Source organism: Pseudorasbora parva, chromosome 7 (genome assembly GCF_024679245.1).
Source record: "Pseudorasbora parva isolate DD20220531a chromosome 7, ASM2467924v1, whole genome shotgun sequence".
Taxonomy (NCBI): Eukaryota; Metazoa; Chordata; class Actinopteri; order Cypriniformes; family Gobionidae; genus Pseudorasbora; species Pseudorasbora parva.
This window is the reverse complement of record NC_090178.1, coordinates 44828670-44852254: the sequence shown is the minus strand read 5'-3', so window position 1 is coordinate 44852254 and position 23585 is coordinate 44828670.

Sequence of the window (23585 nt, the reverse complement as noted above, 5' to 3'; positions counted from 1 at the left end):
AAAACCTCCTCAATGTGACAGCTATGCTGTTCTGACCCCGCTGGGTCACATCGGCTGTGTGTCTGCCATCAGACCAAATCAAATCTCACCTCATAGAGCATGTCATTATGGCTGTCTCTCAAATGGGCTTGTCCACAATGCCCTGGATAAAGTCATTACAGTGAAAGTCATTACAATGCTTTTTTGTTCTTTTGTCTGTCAAAAAATGCTGATATGACATAATGGTAGAAAACATCTAATTTCTCGATGTGCGTTTGAGGATTGTTTGTGTGCTGATGTGTCAGTTGAGGGGGAGAATACGTACTAAGATACATCTGGAGAACAGGTGAAAATCATTTAGAAGACAAAACCTTTCCAAGGTAATTGGAGGAACTGCATCAAAGAACTTGACCTTTATAAAATGCTGGGAATAACTAATAAAGAACCATGAAGAGAATTTGCCAGATGGTATGTATGCGTATATCAGGTCAATTGTAACTCAGTTCAGAGCTAAGGGCATTTTAGGCCATCTAGGTCTATACCATAAATAATGCAAGACACCATTTGTCCGTCCAAAACCTAGTGTAGATGTCTTGCTCTCTACTTCCTATATAGTCAGCATCACATTACAACACACTGCATTGGAACACATTACAAAGATAACATGGTGATACTCTAAACTTAAATATACAAAGAAAAAAGGAATATTGATTAGAAAAGTCCAAAAATGATCACTTGATATTGTCAACCTAGCTTCACAAAAAAAGTAGTTTAAATTTCAGCTAATTCCAGTTCTGTCATTTATGACACAATGCTTCTCAATTTTCTCTGTTATTCAGTTATATTATACTACTTTTAAATAAAACATCATGTGTTAACCAGGAGCAGATAGAAGATTGCTTATGCACATTCACTAATGTGATCATCAAACAGTCAATCAAAGTTGCTGAAGGAAATGTTGAACCCACAAAAAGGTAACAACTGTGATGCTTTGAGGATAAAAAGCAAACATAGGATGCGCTTGATATTAATAAAATATCCAACAGTTGTTACAAAGACTTTTTAGTAAACTTTACTTAATGCCCAAGAATTCGTTGAACTTACTTAAAACTATTTAGTAACCTAAACTATTTGCATGCTATGCCTTTGTTACTCATAAAACCCAAGTAAACATTACTTGACTGGTTTGAGTACCATTTTGCCAAAGTATTAATAAATAAATAAATATATAAATAAAAAGGTGGGCAAAAGTTTGAGGCGTGGCGATTTTTAATAGACTTTTGACTCATTTCCTCCACTTCCTCTCACCATTGTGATTAGTGGTCCCTTTGATTGGGCACTTGGAAATTCATTCATATTATTGTTATTCTCTTCTTATTGATGGAGCGATGCAACAAGAAATCACAGTTGTCTGATTTCGGAGTCAGAGGAGGGAAGAAGAAGAAGGAGGTTTAATTAAATTTAAATGTAAAAAGAAGAAGGAGGCGATTCCATCTTTCAAACTTTAGTTAGTATGTAATGTTGCTGTTAGAGCATAAATAATACCTGTAAAATTATAAAGCTCAAAGTTCAATGCCAAGGGAGATATTTTATTTAACAGAAGTTCCCTTTCAAAGCCTACAGCGAACGGCCGGTTTGGACTACAGCAGGAAGCAAAAGACCAAACTCAGATGATCTGAAGGACCGGGCAGGAGATTAGGAGAGGAATAGGTCAGACAGATATGGAGGTGCAAGACCATTTAAAGGTGCCCTAGAATAAGTTGAAACAATATGTTAAATTGTTCTCTGATATCTACATAGATGGTATGTGGCTTATTTAAGGGAACACATTGTCCAGATACAGTTTTACAGGTCCATTTACAACCCTAAAAATTGTCCCTAGGATGTGATGCTCTATTTTTGCCTTATTTGGAAGAGTCATTAATATTAATGTTGAGCTCTTCTCTGATTGGCTTATTTCAGCAGCTCACAGTTCGTGAGTTCTGACCGTCCTGAACACAGACCGACTGAATGACACTTTAAGCAGAACATCTCAAATGGAGATTGATAAAATGCAGCTTACTTGTTTATTGGTGTTTTCAGATCATCCACACACGAGAGAGCTCACGTGCATATGGTTGCCAGATTGTACATGTTTAGGTAAAACACCGGATAGTATATGTGTTCTTTTCACAGAAAAGCTCTGTTTGGGGGATTTAAGTGACTGAAATCTGCCAACCTCACAAATGCTCTTCACTCCCTCAGATAAAACCAGGGATTTTAGACTCTTTTTTTCGTCAACGATATTGCATGTTTATATAACGTTAGTCACAATGTAGGCTACGCAGTGACTGTGAATTACTCTGAAATACAAGCATGCAAAAACATCATACTTAAGTTCTCAAAAATATGAATATATATATAACTCTTATACACTCTACACACACAGACACACACACAGAGTGAGGCAGAAAGAGTGGCAAGCGGGTCAAACGCAACGACTCCGCAAAAAGATAAATTTCAGAACAACGTGCGGGCCGCACTAACAATAAACTTTTTTGATGTCAAGTAGGGAGCCACAAAATATCATCCTGCAGGCCCCTTTATATCAGACCCCTGATATAAATGATAAACAGAAGTGGACCAATAAATGAACCCTGTGAAAGTACCAATACCAATATCCGAAAGGTGAGAAATTAGTATTTAATGGTAGACTGTGATGAATGCAGAGCTTAGATCCAGAAGAATCATGTTTATAAACCCTGAATCCATAGATAGAAGAATATCATTAGCTACATGAAGAAGAGCAGTTTCAGTGTTATGTGCCTATAATTGTTCATGTTTAGATGGTCAAGGCCCATTTTTTTTAAGAAGGGGTTTCATGACAGCCAGTTTTAATTCAGCTGGAACAATAGCAGATGTTAAACTAGAGTTCGTCATATGTGAATGGGTGAAACACATGCAGATGGAAGCAGTCTAGTTTTAACAGGAGCATGTTTCTCAAGTATTTTATTGATGATGCAGATTTCTAATAGACAGTTATATAGTAAACAATCTGAAAAGTTAGAGGCCCTTAGTGAATTACAGGAAGCAGAGGGACCCACAGAACAAATTGTACGATAAGGGAGCATTTTTTTACAGGCGATATACGTAGATGCTGGAAAAGTAAAACTGAAGTTTATGAGTTTGTGATCCGAAAAAGCAAAATCAGTTCCACTAACAAGAATATTATATAAGCCAGATGTACATATAAGATACAATGTATGACCCTTGAAGTGAGTATCAAAATGTACATGTTGAGCTAAATTGAAATAGTCCAGAACAGACAACAATTTGTTGTATTGCAAAGAGTTACCTTTTGAAAGGGAACTCGCACTGCGTCATATAATGCATATGGGGAACGCCTTCAGCATAACAGGTGTCTGAATCACTGTCAAATCATGTCATTCCTATTGACCAGCGTCAGCCTGCGACCAGGAAGTACATAACGGTGATAGCAAACATGACACCACCCATTTCGTCTTTTAGACTGAACTGTCTGTCTGAGTGACTAGTCATGAAATGCACAGAGAAGAAGTGCCACAACCGCAAGTGTGCTGATTCATGTCCCAGGTTTCTCATGACCGAGGACACCCACACCATCTGTGTTTTCTTCCAGGGGGAAGAGCATGCACGGCAGGTGGTCCCGCTCAGGCAGAGGATGGGCGGCGACGTTTGTCTTGGGGCTCCCAGACGGATCTGGCTTATCGTCTTGAGAGAGGTGTTGTTCTCTTGGACGATTGGCTAGATCGCGAGAGTCGGTTGGCAGGGGAGGAGTCAGATTTGAGCTCCTCCTCATCATCAACCGAGGCATTTCTAGTTGTCCAAAGGATGGCCTCGGCCGGATCATCACTACCCTCATCAGGCATCCTTTGTTCCTGGCCCATGTATGGAGAGCTACTGTAGGTAATTAAATGTTCCCCCCACAGGCCGCAGTTGCTGTGGATGCGCAATAGGAGAGTGGCCGCTTGTGCAAACTGGCTTGACGATCAGTTTCTCTCTCGCCATAACCACCCAGCTTCTGGGAGCCTTCCATTCGTCGACGATCTCCATGAACAGATCGAGGGGTCATAGAAGAACCCGTACTCAGACCGTATTCATCAGTATCAGCGGTCAAACTTTGCTGATGTCAAGGGATTGGCTAAGGCCAGATATGTGTCGATATACATCAGCGGGTCAGGCTGCTGTGACTTTGCACACCATGGAGGAGTTACAGGCTTATCAAGCTTATCTGCTGAAGGATCTCAGTCAGGAGGAGGGCCTTCCCCCTGATGCGATGGCCGAGTTCAGCCGCACCACGGATCTCGCTCTCCAGGCTACCAAACAAACATCAGTCTTTCGATGGCAGCTATGGTGGCTACGGAGAGGCATCTGTGGTTGAACCTGGCAGACATCGGGGAGAAAGAGAAATCCTCCCCTGAGGTCGTGTTCCTGGACTTCAGTCACTGGATGGCTAGCATGAGCTGCTGACAGGTAGTAGCCAGGTAACCAGCACTCCCTGAGGGTGAGTTCCCGGGTTTTCAGTCACTGCGAAAGTTAGCATTACATGCTATGTGAGTTGCTAACCGGTAGTAGGCCTCACCAGGCCTCCTTGAAGGCTCACTATCGGGTAGTAGTCCTCACCAGGTCTCCCTAAGGGCGAGGTTTTGAGTATGGATGCTCGGGTAGCTAGCATCCTCAGCTATCAGGTAGTAGGCATCAGCATAGTGAAATAATAAGAGTTCAGTACATGGACATCATATTCTGTGAGTCTCAAACACCATTGCCTCCTCCTTCATATGTAAATCTCGTAAATCAAAAACACCACGGAAAAATGAGTGCTTCTCATTTTCATGCTGTGGTATACAAAATTGTACAAAAGGGAGGAGCAGGGGAGGAGGAGGGATGCTTCAGGAACTAAAAAGGGGAAGAGGTAAGCTGCAGGTTTTATACCTTGGTATTAATTGAACGATTAGATGGGCGTACTCCTCCCGAAATTACGTTTATTAACTTCACTTCGCCGAGTTTGTGTGACCATATAATCTTAGTGAAAGTGGTAAACAGATTTGGCTTGCTGTCTGCTATAGAGGGGCTCGGAGAGGATATTCTACCCGAGCTCCGATTGCCCCCCAAAAACATAATGCAGAAATAGACAGCAAGCAAGAATCATGGAAATTTGAACAGCTCATGATTACGGGAGGAGTCTGAATAATTATTCCAGAAGACCCCCCAAAATTGTTAAATAGACTGAATGGAAGATGGCACTGTAGCAGTATAGAGGTAGGTAACTGCTGTGGCAGTTTATGAAATAGGTGAGGTGTTGCAGCAGCAGTCAGGCATTGAGCGGGGCACTGCAGCAGCATCAAGCAAAGCACTGCAGCAGCATTCTCGAATTGGCGAGGCACTGCAGCAGCCTCAAGCAACGCACTGCAGCAACAGTCTCGAATTGGCGGGGCATTGCAGCAGCATCAAGCAAAAGCGCTGCAGCAACATTCTCGAATTGGCGGTGCACTGCAGCAGCAGTCTCAAAATGGCGGGGCACAGCAACAGCATTCTCAAGCTGGCAGGGCACTGCAGCAGCATCAAGCAAAGCACTGCAGCAGCAGTTTCAAAATTGCGGGGCACTGCAGCAGCAGAGTAAACACTGCAATAGCAGTCTCAAATTGGCAGGGCACTGCAATAGCAGTCTCAAATTGGCAGGGCACTGCAGTGGCAGTCTCAAAATGGCGGGCACTGCAGCAGCAGAGCAAACACTGCAACAGCAGTCTCAAAATGGCAGGGCACTGCAGCAGCATTCTCAAACTGGCGGGGCACTGCAGCAGCCTCCAGCATTCTCGAATTGATGGGGCACTGCAGCAGCATTCTCAAACTGGCAGGGAACTGCAGCAGCCTCCAGCATTCTCAAATTGGCGGGGCACTGCAGCGGCAGTCTCAAAATGGCGGGGCAATGCAGCAGCATTGAGCAAAACACTGCAGCGGCAGTCTCAAGATGGTGGGGCACTGCAACGGCAGTCTCAAAATGGCGGGGCACTGCAGCGGCAGTCTCAAAATGGCGGGCACTGCGGCGGCAGTCTCAAAATGGCTTGGCAATTCTGCGGCAGTCTCAAAATGGCATGGCACTGCTGCGGCAGTCTCAAATTGGCAGGGCACTGTAGCAGCAGTCTCAAATTAGCGGTGCACTGCAGCGGCAGTATCAAGCAAAGCATGGCAATGGCAGTCACAAAATAACGAAGCACTGCAGTGGCAGTATCAAACTGAAAAGCACTGCAGCGACTGCATCAAATTGGAGGAGCACTACAGCGGCCATATTAAATTGTGGAGCACTGGGCACTGCAGCGGCAGTATCAAGCAAAGGATTGCAGCGGCAGTCACGAATTAGCGAAGCACTGCAGTGTCAGCATGAAATAGGAGAAGCACTGCAGCATCAAATTGGTCGGTGTACTGCGGTGGCAGCATCAAAAGGAGAAGCACGTTGCATAAAATTGGTGCAGCACTGCAGTGGCAGAATCAAATGGTGGAGCACTGCAGTGGCAGCATCAAATAGGAGAAGCGCTGCAGTGGCAGTATCAAATTGTGGAGCACTGGAGGGGCAGCATCAAAATGGAGGAGCAGCGCAGTGGCAGCATAAAATTGGAGGAGCATTGCAGCTGCGGTATCGAATTGCAGCTCACTGCAGCATCGAAAAAGGAGGAGCACTGCAGCAGCAGCGTCAAATTGCGGAGCGCAGCAGCATCAAAATGGCGGAGCACTGCAGCGGCAGCATCAAAATGGTGGAGCACTGCAGCGGAAGCATTAAATAGGAGGTGCACTGTAGCGGCAACATCAAATTGGTGGAGCACTGTAGCAGCAGCGTTAAATTGCGGAGCACTGCAGCGCTTGCTTCAAAATGGCGGAGCACTGCAGTGGCAGCATCAAATAGAAGGAGCACTGCAGCGGCAGCATTAAAAAGGAGAAGCCCTCAGTGGAAGCATTAAACTGGAGGAGCACTGTAGCGGCAGCATCAAATAGAAGGAGCACTGCAGCGGCAGTGTCAAAATGTAGGAGAAACACTGCAGCGGCAGTGTTACGTTCCCCTCTCCGTCTAGGGGGTCAAGAGAGGAGGTAACAAATGAAAAAGTATAAAAAGGAATACAAAACAAAAGGTGAAGGTGAGAACACACTTCAATCCTCTGTCCCAGAGTGAAGATGGGATGACACCAGATGGAAGGTCAAAGCAGGGATTTTATTTACAATAAAATAAAAAGAGAATAACAAAGATTAATGGGGGAGCAATGGCTCAGGGGAGAGTAAAGCCTAAAATAACAAACAAAACAGTTCTCTGACTAATTTAGGGAGGGATTCTAACTAACCTAAGACAAAATAAACAAATAAACAACATAAACTTCCCTTACCTCCCTGGCTGTGGAAAAACAGGGACAAAAGCCGTATTAAAAGAAAAAGGCACCCTCCCCCTACAGCTTCCCTTACAATGGAAATAATAAAATAAAATAGCAAGCACACTACTTCTTACTTCAGTTATAGGTAAGACTGGATCACTTGTCAACTGCTAGATTCAGTTAGCCACTGCTAACACACACAACTATTTTGATGGCAATTCAACATCAAAACACACGTTCAGTCTGGAGCAGGGGAAAGTGCGTCTCATCTCACTGCAACCAACACCGAACTGCCCCAATATACTCTTCCTCCTCAGGCACACGCGCTCACAAACGAGCTACAGGTGGTGATGATTTGGCCTGTGAGAGTGTAGAGAGAGAGGGAGAGGGAGAGAGAGAGACAGCAGGCAACAACCACGCCCACACCCTCAGGGGTTATGAAAGGTTTTTAAAAAAAAAAGATCAACAAAAATAATAAATAAGTGAATACGTCCTTGGACGCAACACCCCCACCGTTAAGAATACAGACCAGGTACCAAAGTAGAATCTACTTACATATATTATGAAAGTGTTAGACTAACAAATCTAAATACACACTATATCGCCAACTCCCCAGCCCTGGAAAGGGCATCGGCCACAATGTTGTCAGTGCCCTTGATGTGCTGTATCTGGAGATTATAGTCCTGCAATTTGAGGGCCCAGCGCAACAGACGCTGGTTAGAAGAAGACATGCTAGAGAGAAAGGTCAAAGGGTTATGGTCTGTATACACAGTTACTGGAGTTGCACTGCTCCCAAGATAAACTTCAAAATGCTGCAGGGCCCACAATAAGGCTAATGCTTCCTTCTCAATAGTGCTATATGACTTCTGATGCTTCACGAATTTTCTGGAGAAATAAGAAACAGGGTGTTCAATGCAGTGAGCATCCTCCTGGAGCAGAACTGCTCCAGCACCAGAAGTGCTGGCATTCACTTGCAGTTTAAATGGAAAATCAAAGTCAGGGGCCAGCAGCACAGGAGCATTACATAAGAGATCTTTTGCTGCTTCAAAAGCTCGGTCACATTCACAGTTCCACTTAAAAACTCTTGTTGTGCTTAACAAGTCTGTGAGGGGAGCAACTACTGACGAAAAGTTCTTGCAGAAGCCCCTGTAATAACCTGACATCCCCAGGAACCGTCGAAGTTCACGCTTGTTGCAGGGCTTAGGAAAGTTCAGAATGGCTTCAATCTTAGCTTCCACTGGCTTTACAAAACCATGACCCACCTTTTTCCCCAGGTAGGTCACTGTAGCCTTTCCTACCTCACACTTTGCCAGGTTCAGGGTTAAGGAGGCATGTGCCAACCTGCTAAAAACTAGCTCCAGGGTTGTAATGTGGTCTTCCCAGGATTTGGTATAGATCACAATATCATCAAGGTATGCATCACAGTTAGCCACATCTCCCAGAACAATATGCATCAGCCTCTGAAATGTGGCTGGGGCATTTCGCATTCCAAAGGCAAGGACGGAATACTGTAGGAAGTAGTCAGGTGTGGCAAACGCTGAGATTTCTGATGCACGGGCAGTTAAGGGCACTTGCCAGTAGCCTTTGAGCAAGTCCAGCTTTGTGACAAACCTAGCTGATCCCACTCTGTCCACACAATCCTCCATTCGAGGGAGTGGAAAGGAGTCCGCTTTTGTTACCGCATTGACTTTGCGGAAATCTGTGCAGAACCGAAACGTGCCATCTGCCTTAGGTACTAGCAGACAGGGAGAACTCCAAGGACTTTGACTATATTGGGCCAGACCATGCTGCAACATATACTCAACTTCAGTTTTCATCAGGTTACGTTTGGTTGGGTTAACCCGGTAAGGATGCTGTTTAATTGGTTTGGCTTGCTCGACATCAATGTCATGTTCTAGGACCGAAGTTCTGCCCGGTACATCAGAGAACAGGGATGGGTAACGATGCATTAACTGAATAATTTGCTTACTCTGGTCAGGGTTTAAATGAGCAAGAAATGAGGTCAAATCTTTCAGCACAGCAGAATTTTTCAACCTTCCACCAGTTGACACACTAGCTTGAAGGGTCTCTTCTACTTCTGCCAATTCTGTGGTTATTGACACAGGTAGAACAGTCACAGGGGTAGGTGGAGGGACAGGCTTAGAGCGGTTCACAAATCTCTTCAACATATTAATATGACATATTCTAGTCTTCCGTCGTTTGTCAGGGGTACTGATCACATAGTCTGTATCGCTGAGTTTCTCTTTCACTTGATATGGGCCTGTAAATTTAGCTTGCAGCGCTGAACCAGCTTCAGGCAGAAGTACAAGAACTTCGTCATTTGCCTGGAAACTACGAGGGACACTTTTCTTATCATAATGTTTTTTCATCCTTGACTGAGTTACTATTAAATTTTCCCGAGCAAGATTGCGGGCCTGGTGCAAACGCTCCCGAAATGAACTAACATAATCAAGGATTGTTACTGGAACAGCATCTTTTGCTAATAATTGCTCACTTAGCACTTTGAGAGGCCCACGCACAGAATGTCCGAATACGAGATCTGCAGGACTAAAACCAAGTGACTCTTGCTCTGCTTCTCTAATGGCAAACATTAAAAATGGCAACGCTTCAGCCCAGTCTTTCCCACTAGAGAGACAGTAGGTACGCAACATCGTTTTGAGTGTTTGATGGAATCTTTCCACCGCGCCCTGCGATTGTGGGTGATATGAACTTGAGAGGACATGTTTAACTCCAAGCTGAGCTAGTGTCTGAGTGAACAGCCTTGATGTAAAATTTGTGCCTTGATCTGTTTGCAGGACTCTAGGCAACCCAAAAGTGGTACAGAACTTGATAAGCTCTCGGATGATGACAGGAGCCTTGATAGAGCGCAAGGGGATAGCTTCAGGGAAACGTGTGGCCGTACACATAATGGTTAAAATGTACTCGTGTCCTGATTTTGACTTGGGTAATGGTCCTACACAGTCAATCAACAAGCGCTCAAAGGGTTCTCGCATAATAGGGATGGGTCGCAAAGGAGCAACAGGAGGCTTCTGGTTTGGTTTACCAGCTAACTGGCAAGCAGCACACGAGCGACAGAATTTAGACACAGTGGACTTTATCCCAGGCCAGAAAAAGTAGCGGGACACCCGTCGGAATGTCTTGGTGACTCCCAAATGGCCGGCAAGCGCATGCTCATGAGCAATTTTCAATACATGCTCACGGTACGATTGAGGTAAAACAATCTGGTAAATCTCGTTAAGGGCAGTACGTGCGTTTGGCCTCCACCTCCGCATTAAAACGTGATTGTCCCAGAAGTACACTACTTTATCATTAGACTTTCTTTTTAGCACCCCAATAGTCTCAATGCAGCTGGCTAACGAGGGGTCTGTTTTCTGAGCAGCCGCCAATTGTTTTCCGCCTACTCCTACAGCAAGAGCCAATTCCGGTTCAGAAGCTACATTACGGTTTTCATTTAGATCAGCTTTTCCTGATGATAAGACACGATCATCCGAACCATCCAAAAAGATTTCAGAGAGGTCAACTACGTCGCTGAATTTGTGCGCCTGGGCACGCGTCACTGCGCACGCAGGAAAGACAGTGGGGTAACAATGTGCTAGCTTTGAACAATCATTTGCGGTCGGTTCACTAGTTACCATTGGCCGTGGGAAAACATCTCCACCAGCGAGATCATTTCCCAGTATAATGTCTACTCCATCGACAGGAAAACACGAACAAACCCCAAGTCTTACAGGACCTGTGACCAAATCTGACTTTAAGTACAGGTCATGTAAAGGGAGGCTGAGGCATTGCATCCCGATACCCCTTATCAAAACGTCAGTGCCAGAGTAATTCGACCACGAAGGTAGGAGCTCTGCTCGAATAAGCGACTGGACTGATCCAGTGTCTCTCAGAATCTTTACTGACTTTCCTTCAAAATCAGATGAATGAGACACTGTACCTTCCAGTAGGAATGGCTGATAACCACGGTTAGCAGTAGTGGAATTAGTGGCGTCTCCTAATGTGTGAACCAGAGCTGCACTTTTAGGACGCGATGCAGCAACTTTTTGTTTCCAAGCCCTACAATCAGATATGAGGTGACTTGGGTCAAGACAGAAAAAGCAAACTCGTTTGTTATTATCTTTCCTACGAAGTGAGTTAAGAGGAGTTTCAGGCTTTGCACGAGAAAAGACACGACTCTTTTCTCGAGCAGTACCGTCTTCCGCTAACGGCAATATATTACGCCTCGCAGTAGTAAACACGGTCCTATGCGTTAACGCAAATTCGTCAGCTAAGACGGCCGCATCAATAAGAGACGTCACTTTTTGGTCATTTAAATGTACCTCCACACTTTCAGGTACACAATTTTTGAACTCTTCAAGCAAAATTAACTCCTGAAGATGTTCAAGAGTTACAATTCGACTAGAAAAACACCACTTCTCAAAGAGGGTGCGTTTTTCTCGAGCAAACTCGACGTACGTTTGTTTGGCAGTTTTAGCATGGGATCGGAATCTCTGTCTGTACGCCTCTGGTACCAACTCATAAGCCCTTAAAACAGCCGCTTTGACGATGTCATAGTCTAGAGACTGTTCAAGTGGCAAAGCAGAGGAGACTTCCTGGGCTTTCCCAGTAAGACTGCACTGCAGGAACAGGGCCCAGATATCTTTCGGCCACCTCAATTTTGTGGCTATGCGCTCAAACGTGACAAAATATGCATCCACCTCACTCTCTCTAAATGGTGGAACCAGTTTGAGATACTTGCTGACATCAAAGTTTGTATCAGCCGCATGCAAACTCTGAGGGACAGCAGCAGCCGAGCTACCAGAAGAAGATCGTGACCGAGGCAAAGGAATAGGTCTATCCCTCAATTCCGGACCTTTAGTTTCTACCCGACGGAGTTGTAAATCACGATCAGTCTCCGCCTCTACAACACGCAGCTTAATGAGTAACGTCTCCCGCTCCTCTTGCTTAATTCGGAGATCTAGCTCTTTCATTTTAATTGCTAACAATGGATCGAAAGACGGCGCTGCGGCTACTGCAGGAGGGCCTTCGTCCGACGCAGCCCCATGTGTCACATCAGACGAAACCTCTCTCTCCATAGCAGCGTATTCTGGTAAAATCCCAGCTTCCAAAAGCCTATCACGCAAAACTTCCTTAATAGTTTTCTTAGCTGCTTCCCTAGGGACATTAACATTAAAAAAGTCAGCTATCAACAATAAATCAACTTTTCTACAACTTTCAAAGACTTCTGTGGTAGGCTGGAGAGTGAATGCAATCAAATCAAACTCCATCTACCACAGTCTCCTCACCCACCAAAAACTGCCAAACAGCACACAAAAAAGGGAGACTTACCTCACGAAAGCTGAATCTCCCAACAATTTAGTTTAAACGAAGAGACGAGCCCCCACTTGTTACGTTCCCCTCTCCGTCTAGGGGGTCAAGAGAGGAGGTAACAAATAAAAAAGTATAAAAAGGAATACAAAACAAAAGGTGAAGGTGAGAACACACTTCAATCCTCTGTCCCAGAGTGAAGATGGGATGACACCAGATGGAAGGTCAAAGCAGGGATTTTATTTACAATAAAATAAAAAGAGAATAACAAAGATTAATGGGGGAGCAATGGCTCAGGGGAGAGTAAAGCCTAAAATAACAAACAAAACAGTTCTCTGACTAATTTAGGGAGGGATTCTAACTAACCTAAGACAAAATAAACAAATAAACAACATAAACTTCCCTTACCTCCCTGGCTGTGGAAAAACAGGGACAAAAGCCGTATTAAAAGAAAAAGGCACCCTCCCCCTACAGCTTCCCTTACAATGGAAATAATAAAATAAAATAGCAAGCACACTACTTCTTACTTCAGTTATAGGTAAGACTGGATCACTTGTCAACTGCTAGATTCAGTTAGCCACTGCTAACACACACAACTATTTTGATGGCAATTCAACATCAAAACACACGTTCAGTCTGGAGCAGGGGAAAGTGCGTCTCATCTCACTGCAACCAACACCGAACTGCCCCAATATACTCTTCCTCCTCAGGCACACGCGCTCACAAACGAGCTACAGGTGGTGATGTTTTGGCCTGTGAGAGTGTAGAGAGAGAGGGAGAGGGAGAGAGAGAGACAGCAGGCAACAACCACGCCCACACCCTCAGGGGTTATGAAAGGTTTTTAAAAAAAAAAGATCAACAAAAATAATAAATAAGTGAATACGTCCTTGGACGTAACAGGCAGCATCAAAATAGGAGGAGAACTGCAGTGGCAGTATCAAATAGGAGGAACACTGCAGCGGCAGCATCAAATTGGAGGAGCACTGCAGCGGCAGTATCAAAATGGCGGAGCACAGCAGCGGCAGCATTAAATAGGAAGAGCACTGCAGCAGCAGCGTTAAATTGTGGAGCACTGCAGCGGTTGCGTCAAAATGGTGGAGCACTGCAGTGACAGCATCAAATAGGAGGAGCACTGCAGCGGCAGCATTAAAAAGGAGGAGCCCTGCAAGTGGCAGCATTAAACTAAAGGAGCACTATAGCGGCAGCATCAAATAGGAAGAGCACTGCAGTGTCAAAATGGCGGAGCACTGTAGCATCAAAATAGGAGGAGTACTGCAGCGGCAGCATCATATAGGAGGAGAACTGCAGTGGCAGTATCAAATAGGAGGAGCACTGCAGCGGCAGCATCAAACTGGAGGAGCACTGCAGCGGCAGCGGTAAAATGACGGATCACTGCAGTGGCAGCATTAAATAGTAGGGGCACTGCAGTGGCAGCATCAAACTGGAGGAGCACTGCAGTGGCAGCATCAAATAAGAGGAGCACTGCAGAGGCAGCATTAAATAGTAGGAGCACTGCAGTGGCAGCATTAAATAATAAGGGCACTGCAGTGGCAGCATTAAACTGAAGGAGCACTGTAGTGGCAAGTGAAGCCCTGGAGCATCAAGCGAGGGACAGTGGCATTTAGTGAAGGACTACAACAGTGATATCTAGTAAAGCCAAGTACTGCAGCGGCATTATCAAATTGGCAGAGCAGTGCAGCATCAAGCGAAGATGGCTTGTTTGATGAGGCTGGGGTCCGAACAGAGTAAAATCGAAAGGCCTCTGAGGACCACCAACCCAATAGTTTAATTGATGGTGTGGCAGTCCTTTTTTGGCCTGCGGTGGTGTCTGCTCCATTGCGGAAGAAGTGAGGTGAATATAAGTAAGCCTAAATACCAGAGTGGGTGGGGATTAGCTGAAGCTTTTTAAATGAACTTCACTGCCTGGTGACAGGAAGGTTGTTCTCATCAGAAAACAGCGGGTCGAGATGTGAGGAGATCTGCACCTTCTTGTGGCAAGGGAGAAGGAAAGACATTTATATTGCTGGATGGGAGATTGAAGATAGGAATGAAAAGGCAGTTTTTTAAATTGATCCGTTCATTGCTTTTGATGAGGAAACGGATGGCGTTCTTGTTTAAAACTTAGAGATCATAGATGGTTGGATGGATGGTTGTAGATTAGAAATTGAAAGCAGCCGAGATAGACTTTGATGGTACTAGATTGGGTAGACATCTTATATGACATCAAAAAATGAAAAAAGAGGGAGAATTTGGGAAAACAAGTTGGTTGTAGGAATTGTTTGAAAGCTCTCCAAGTTGTCCAGTAGGATTGCAATGCTGGGGTTGGAACGGTGTCCACCTTCGGGCTAATGCTCATAATATATTAATGCCAAAATCTGGGAAATATAGAAATTAAGGTAAAAACTCCACTCTTCTCCTGAAAAAGTCTGCTGGTTCCTCAGTGACAACTTTTATAGCGTCAAACAACTAACTAAGCTAAACTTATTTAAAGCAAATACTTGAAATAAAATCATAGTGATAAAACTGCCTTAAAAGACGGAAAACATCTTGGAAAATATAAAGTGTAATTTGATTGTTTAGTTTAACTCGTATCCATTAGAAACCCCGGAGGGGCGGGGCTTATGAGCTATACTGGGACCAACCACCCGGGGCGATTGAGGTGTGGAGGCTTGGTGGAGACAGGTGATGGATCCATAGTAATGATGTAGTAGGAACTGTAAGAGCAATGCAGTTGAGAAGGAGGCAATGAACTGTAGAGGAAGCAGAAGCTGGATGGAATAAGGTTGGAGAATAGAAAGCTTGGGGAGCAACCCCATGCTTGGATCGGCTCCAATGGCGGCGGAGAAAGGAAAGAGAGGGAGGGGCATGACCATCTGCGGAGGCAGCCTCACGTTTGGGTCTGCTCTGATAGTAGAGGCAAAAATTAGTGGGGGTGGGGTGGGGCAGGACCGTTTGCAGAGGCAGCTTCACGCTTGGGTCTGCACCTTGGGTCTGCACCTATAGCAGAGAAGAAATTATAAGGGGGGGCAGGACCGTTTGCGGAGGCAGCCTCACGCTTTGGGTCTGCACCTATAGCAGAGGAGAAATTAAGGGGGGGGGAGGGCAGGACCGTTTGCGGAGGCAGCCTCACGCTTAGGGTCTGCACCTATAGCAGAGGAGAAATTAAGGGGGGGAAGGGCAGGACCGTTTGCGGAGGCAGCCTCACACTTAGGTGCAGTCTGCACCTATAGCCAGGGCCGGCTCTAGGTCTTTGGTTGCCCTAGGCGAGATGGAGTTTTGCGCCCCCCACCCCTCCACCCCACTCACTTTTATCGTCTCTATTCTAATTCAGCACATGTCTGTTTACCTAGGCCTACCCCTAACTGAGAAGCACTTATTATTAAACACGTTCGACGCTTTATTTCCACTTTTCAAACATTTTCTCACTTTTTATTGAAAATAAATGCCTTTCCGATCTGATATGTGATGGGAAAAGGGAATAGAGCGAGTGTGGCAAAAGGCAGGATCGAACCTCTGATCGATCTGCATCAAATCTTGATGTCATGCGTCTTACCACTACACTACAGCCACTATAAAGAATTTGGTGAACACCGCAAATTTGTGCTTAATGTAAATAATATGGCATCTATCGTTAGGCTGCTCCAGTAAAAAAATAAAAATAAAAAAAAACCGAGAGGCCGTATTTATTTCCTTCCGACGCCCACGTAGAGACTTTTGTACTTTTCATAACTAACGTGCATACGTTATCCATATTTATAACGAACTGGACTTTTGATATTTAAATTACATCCATTTAGGTTATTGTAGATTATTGTCAGTGAAGTTATGTTTGCTTGCAATGCGTAACTTATAGTAATTATGTAGAAAACTAGCAAGTGATAGCTTAGTGACAATATTAATAATATTTATAAAAAAAATATTAGTTGATAAGATTGATACTAAGTAATTTTATTTTGTTTGACAACTTATTGGCTGAGATAAGAAGACTAACCTCTATACTTGGCTTTCTTTCGATTTTCTTCTTTTCTTTCTTTCTCTTTTTCCGTCCCTGTGCGTGGTTTAGACGCCTCATTTTTGATGAACGCACAAGATGAGCACTTGTCTGACCTAACGCCTGAACTAATAATCAATAATCACCATCAATTCAATCTAATAATCAGTTTGATAAGTAATTAAACGTGTGGCTGAGGGGGCGCCCTATGATGATCATGTTTAATAAACATTATGTTGCATTTCGCTTGTTCCGATTCTATGCTTAATGGGAAGTATGGGCGGCACTAGAGCGCGCTCGCGCCCCTAACACAATTGTCCCCCTAGGCAACCGCCTAGCTCGCCTATAGCAAACGCCGGCCCTGCCTATAGCAGAGGAGAAATGGGGGGGGGCGGCAGGACCGTTTGCGGAGGCAGCCTCACGCTTTGGGCCTGCTCCAATAGCAGAGGAGAAATGTATTATATAGCTTTTCTCGATTAAACAGAGAATAAAAGCCAGAAAGCACAGAAATATTGGAAGCGTGGAAAGAAGACCAAAATAAGCTATACTTACCTGTGGGAGGGTGGAAGGTAACAGTCACTGTCGAAGAGGCCGTGGAACTATTGCGAGCAGACGAGCAGCGATAGTGCCGGCCGAATTAAGGGGCGGACGTGAAAGCGTCGGCAGCTGCGGCTGCCGGCTGAAACTGAAACGGACCATATAGATCGTGCAGTTGTTTGTGTTGATGTTTGCGTGTTGCTGCAAGAACGCTGAATGCGGCATGAGAGTGAGAGTTTTTGGTGAAAACACACGAGCAGATCGTGAAGTTGCGCTTTTGAATTCCTCTGGGTGAAATGGAAAACCGCGCTGGATAACGCTTGCCTGAGCGCGTTGACGGACCATTTCTCAGCAGGAGGTACGAGGCTTAACGTTACTGCTGAAGAGGATGATGTTGATGATGATGAAAGCCTTGATGCATCACGATGAGGATCGACCGAGCCCTGTGATGATTCTAGATGGAAGAAGAGAGAGGTTTTCTTGAGCGAGGTGTTATGTGGAGCGGAGAGACCTGCGATCTGGGGATCAACAGGTGAAATGAACAGCGCAGCCAGTCAAGCAGAGTTGGGCAGGCCAAATGCTTCAGGAACTAAAAAGGGGAAGAAGTAAGCTGCTGGTTTTATACATTGGTATTAATTGAACGATTAGATGGGCGTACTCCTCCCGAAATTACGTTTATTAACTTCACGTAGTGATTTATCCACTAATTGACTAGCTGTTTAAACAATTTCTGATTAAATTGAAAATTTCTTAGAGAGACCACATTGTCTAGATAACGCAAGATGCTAGTAAAGTAACAACAGGAAACTCCAAGTACCGTACAAAACTAAATAGTGTCTAATGACAAAGGTTAATATTATTTTGTATTACAAAATACAACCGTCAATACGTTGCTTACAGATCGTTCACTCGATCCTTCTAGCAACCGTCACCTTTTCCACCATATAAGTTAAAATGACAAGGCTATTAATTTTGTAAAAATATAAGTTATATATTTATGTTTTTGAGAACTGAAGTAGGCCTGAGATGTTTTTGCATGTATTTCAGAGTACATCACAGTCACTGCGTAGCCTACATTGTGACTAACGTTATATAAACATGCAATATCGTTGATGAAAAAAGACCAGTCTAAAATGTAGACTGAATGACACTTTAATCAGAACATTTCAAATGGAGATTGCTGAAATGCAGCCTACTTGTTTATTGGTGTTTTCAGATCATCCGTGCGCGAGAGATAACTCGCGTGCATATGGTTGCCAGATTGGACATTAGGTAAAACACTGGATAGTATATTTGTTCTTTTCACAGAAAAGCTCTGTTTGGGGGTTTGAAAACACCAATAAACAAGTAGGCTGCATTTTAGCAATCTACATTTGATCACAAACCAAGTCTCCAACCTGGAAGTGCACTGGTCATCTTTGTAGGTTGTAGTAATGAAGTTTTTAGAGTACGGTTGACCCATTCTGTGAAGTTTGTTTGAAGGTGAGCAGTCATGGCTAGCTTTTGAATAACACCCCATTGCTTGCAGACATGACAGATTAATTGTGAGGTGAATTGAGTTCCTCTGTCAGACACAAGATACATTGGACCAGATAAATTGGTGTCTGACAGAGGAACTTAACCCCCATCTGGTGAAGAACTCTTCCACCAGGGTGTGCAGTATGTGGAGCATTTGCAACAGGCAAAGGAAACAAATCCACCAATTTTGAGCAATAGTCCACAACTACCAAAAGATGTTCATTCTTCTTGGGACTTCTGGGAAATGGTCCCATGAGGTCAACTCCCAGCATATGCCTGGGTTCCACTACTGGTGTAGACTGCATGGCCAGCTAGTTTTGAAATTGATGGTTTGTGTTGTTGACATACTTGACACTCTTTACAGTGTTTCCACATGCCTGAGCGCATAGTAGGCCAGTACCAGATGTCCACCAGTCTTAGCAGAGTTTTGAGTCTGCCAAGATGTCCACTGAGAGGGTTTTCCAATAAGCTCCTGAATGCTTGTATCTTCCTGTTGGGCTTTTGCAATGTCTGACCATTCAACAGGAAAGGAAGAAAAAGTGGTTAATGAGTCCTTGAATTTTACCTGTGACAGCATAGTGAGTAGTGAGGCATCTAGGAAACTGCGTGATTGGGTATCGGGCACAATATTGCATTGCCCAATACGGTACTTGACGGTGAAATCAAAGTCTTACAGGTGAATGGACCAACGGGTAAGAAGTGAAGATGGTTTTGGATGATTAAACACCCAGGTTAGAGCAGCGTGATCAGTGATCACCTCAAAACGTTGTCTCTCCAAATATGGTCTTCATTTTTCCACAGCCATTATCACTGCCCTGCACTCTTTCTCTGAAACCAAATATGATTTCTCAGCTCCCTGCAAGAGATGTGAGGTCAGGACAGCTCCCAAGCCAATGTCACTAGCGTCAGTCTGGACTCTAAAAGGCTTTGACAAATCTGGGGCAATTAAAACTGGGGCACTGGTCAATTAATGCTTGATCAACTCAAAAGAAGGCTTACACTACTCTGTTCAAGTCCAAGTAGCTCCTTTCCTTTTCAAGGCATGCACTGGGGCAGCTTTCTTAGAAAATTGAGGGATGAATGTGATACCATTCTGCTAGACCCAAGAACCTTTGCACCTCTTTCAATGACTTTGGGACAGGAAATGTAGCTAACGCTTCAACTTTAGCTTATTATGTTTTTTCCAGCATTACCTTTATTTCTTTACCTTTATTTACATATACCTTTGTTCAATGAATTGCTGTTTCTCAGGTGATACTCTATATGGTCTCTTAAGGATAGGTACTTCGCTGGTGGTAATGATGCGGTGTTTGACTACATCAGTGTGTCCTATTTCATTTGTACGAACAGTGGGCCATTCTCTCATCAGATACTGCAGCTGTGACCGGTATTCTAGAGAGGTGTCGGCACTGGTAACCAGTTAAAGGATAGATGTTTGCATTTCAGGTGTCTCTTCTGGTAGGGGTAAGGCAAGTTAGAAAGATAGCAATGCATTAGGAGAATGGGATGACATGAATGGGAATGTCTCTTCTTGGCAATGGTTTGAAGCAGGTAAGGTATATTGAGCTTTATGAAAATTCAAGTTGTTTCCCATAAACTTTAGGGAATCCATACCCAGGATGATGGGTACAGTGAGATCTTCATCCTTCATTACATACAAAGTCAAGTCATACCTCCTTACTTGCACTTCACATTCACAGTTCCACACCCCCAAAGCTGATAACACTTGGCTCCAACATGATTCTTGTATTAGAGTTAGTGAACTACTAGTGTCAAATCATAGCTTGAAAATATCTCGCCCGGCAATATTGGCAGGATGAGAAACTTCAATATCAACTTGTTGGCATTAAAAACACTGGAACTGGCATTCGGAACAGACTGCAGAATACGTGTATGCAAGGGATTGGTCTTGGGATGGATATCTCTGTCGGATTGGTTCTTGCGCTTCTGCATTTCAGTATTGCCTGACTCCAATACCTCCTTGCTTCCTGTAGATCTCTCTCAATTTGCGTGCCTTCTCTTACTAATTCACTCACCACTTTTACAGTGTCCCTTAACAAACTTGCGAGTCGAGGATTACAATTCCTCAAAATGGTGGCCCTCCTCCCCAACAGGGTGAATTCGGGAAAAGTTTGATTTTCCAGCTCGCTCCGTTAGTGGTGAAGCAGTTGGCTGAAGCCCTATTCGGACAGTAACTGTTCCTCGTGGGGTCGGAAGATATTGCCATCATTTACATGGGCTAGTCAGTAATATTTTTGGCTGTCTGTTTCCCACCACCCGCGTAAAAAATCCCCGGCCGAGCATGGCACAGTACAGAGGAATCCAATGTTTTGAGAAGAATGTGCGTCTTTCAGGAAAAGGGCTGTAAGTCACCATACCGATGTGGAATCTTTGGATACTGTCATTCAGAATCACAGATTCTATTGTTTGAAAGTATGACCATCATAAGAATGTCATCGGAACAAGTAGCTAACATCCACTTTTGTTTGGACAAACTAAGGGGAAAAAACATTGCAATAAATTGTGATGATTAAATCTAACGATTGTTTATCATATGACATCAAACCGTGAAATTTATACTTTGTTTTCAAATGTTTAATGTTAACATCAGCATTGCGTGGTTACATTTATGTATATTAAGACCTGTATTTCAGTTTCCATTTATATTCCAACAAATTAATGTGGAGTAGAGGTGAACTAGCCTGGATGCCAGCCAAACTCAGCCCCGCCCACAACATTTGAGCTCGGGCAGTTAGGTCTGGACTTGTTCCATAGAGTTGTAATTATGCCAAAAACTGTTCGGACCAATAAAAATTGTCAGGGCAGGCTTTAGACGATGACCGACAGATGATAAACAGTAACGTAATCATCCACGTCATCAAAGGCACTTGGGTTAAATTTGTTCAAATCCTAAATTAAGAACTTGTTTGTATATGCATTCACCTTCACTATTTCTCTCAGAAATGAGGAACATGTTGGTAAGCACTCTGTTTATCCTTTAAAAAAAAAATTACAACATGGGCAAAAATCGTTTATTCCAGCGTGCATGCAGATAGGGTTGCCAAGTTTTTACAACAAAACGCACCAACTACTGATCCAAAACAATAGCTTCTTAAGGTGGGTGCTCTGGGGGAAAAATGGCGTTTGGGGTGTAAAATGTGAAGTGATGTGTCGCTTCGGTGCTCTGATTGGTTGTAAGTCTTTCCAACTGAGTCTTTCCAATCTTTCCTGGTTTAGTTGAAATGCCCTATAATTACAACCGAATGGTGCAGTATCAGACTCATATCCCGACTAGAATTGAGTATGACCACTTCAGGTGAACTGCTCTCTCGTAGCCAGCACAAAATTATTTATATTTACCATAATGCACATAGCAAAATGAGAAAGGCACAACAAAGAAAACACTAACTCTGTAACTGTATGAATTAAGCAAACTAGTGTGCTACTGTTAAATAGCCTAACTGAACCATTGAAATGTCTTACCTGTCCAGCAGAAGAAAAAAAACTTCAAAACATGCCAGTTCACGCCACCTTTAAAAGCACTTTTTATCCTTGTTTTCGCATGGGCACGGTTGAGGTCTTATTTTTGTTGTATAGCCACACCAAAGTCTTTTGTATTTTTTTCAATGGGTGAATCTCCAGTTGTCACAGATAATTTTCATTTGAACCGTCATTTTTATTTTATTATAAAAATTATAGTTTAATTATATCAAGTGCTGTGAGAAAAGGCTATAAATGTCCACATCCTCACATGCAATATAGCCTACTGGCTAATTATTCTAGAGTATGTTAAATAGAATTGGCATTAAACTAGCTTGATATTTTTTACTTGATTTACTTGGAAGGTGTTAGCGGTTTATTCAGGCCAACCTGAGACACCAACATATAACCAAAACAAACAAAAAAAAGACTGGAAACAGTTTGGGGAAACTGTATGATGGCTTCCGCTGTGTTTGTGAACACAACAGCCGACACACTGGCTGGAAAGACCACCAAGAACACAGGAGGCAGGATGACCCAGCAGTAGACGAGACCAAGCCAGCAACAAAATCAAAGTTTGCAACTTCTCGTTTAAGGGTCCTGAATTCAGAGTCCAAACAGCTAAGACACAAGACAGACCATAGTGCAGACATCAACCATCAACGTGACAAGAAGTGATCCACTGACACTAAGAGATAGACACATAGTGATGTTAACAGTGACACCAAAGCTCCGAAGCGTGTGTCAAAAAAATGAAACTATTTTCTGTGAAGCTTTGTATCGATGCTTGATTCGTTCTATCAAAACCACGTGACCAATGACGTCCGAAGCTTCGTTTCACAAACACCCACGTGACTGATTCAGAAAGGTTTAAAAATGCGCGACACAGGGCGTGCCTGTGAGGTGTATTGCGTTGCATTGAGCGGGTTTTTTGTATTGCGCGAGTTTGTTATGGACCCTGTTGCAAAGAGAGGGCGTTCTGAAATGTGGGAACACTTTCATTTGATTTCGCCCAATAAAGTTGATCATTTATTTGGCTTTTGTTCTGCCGCATATATTTATCTATTTATTTATTTCATCCGCACTAGCCGACTTCATACAAGTATAGGCTTATCCTTCTATAATCATGTGAAAGTGTGTGTGTTTTTCCTTGTGTGCATGCATTTATTTAGCATACTTCCTTTATTCGTGAGTTTTATTTGTTTACAAACAGGAAAAATGTTCACATTCACAATACAAAATCATATCTTTATTGGTTTAAGTTACTAGGAGTATGCAATGGAACAGATTGTGTCACATAATGTCATATATAATATATTGATTAATTTATTAATCAATCCATTAATTCACTTTTTGCTTCTAGATAATGCGTCGGTTGCAAAACATTTTGCGACACAGCG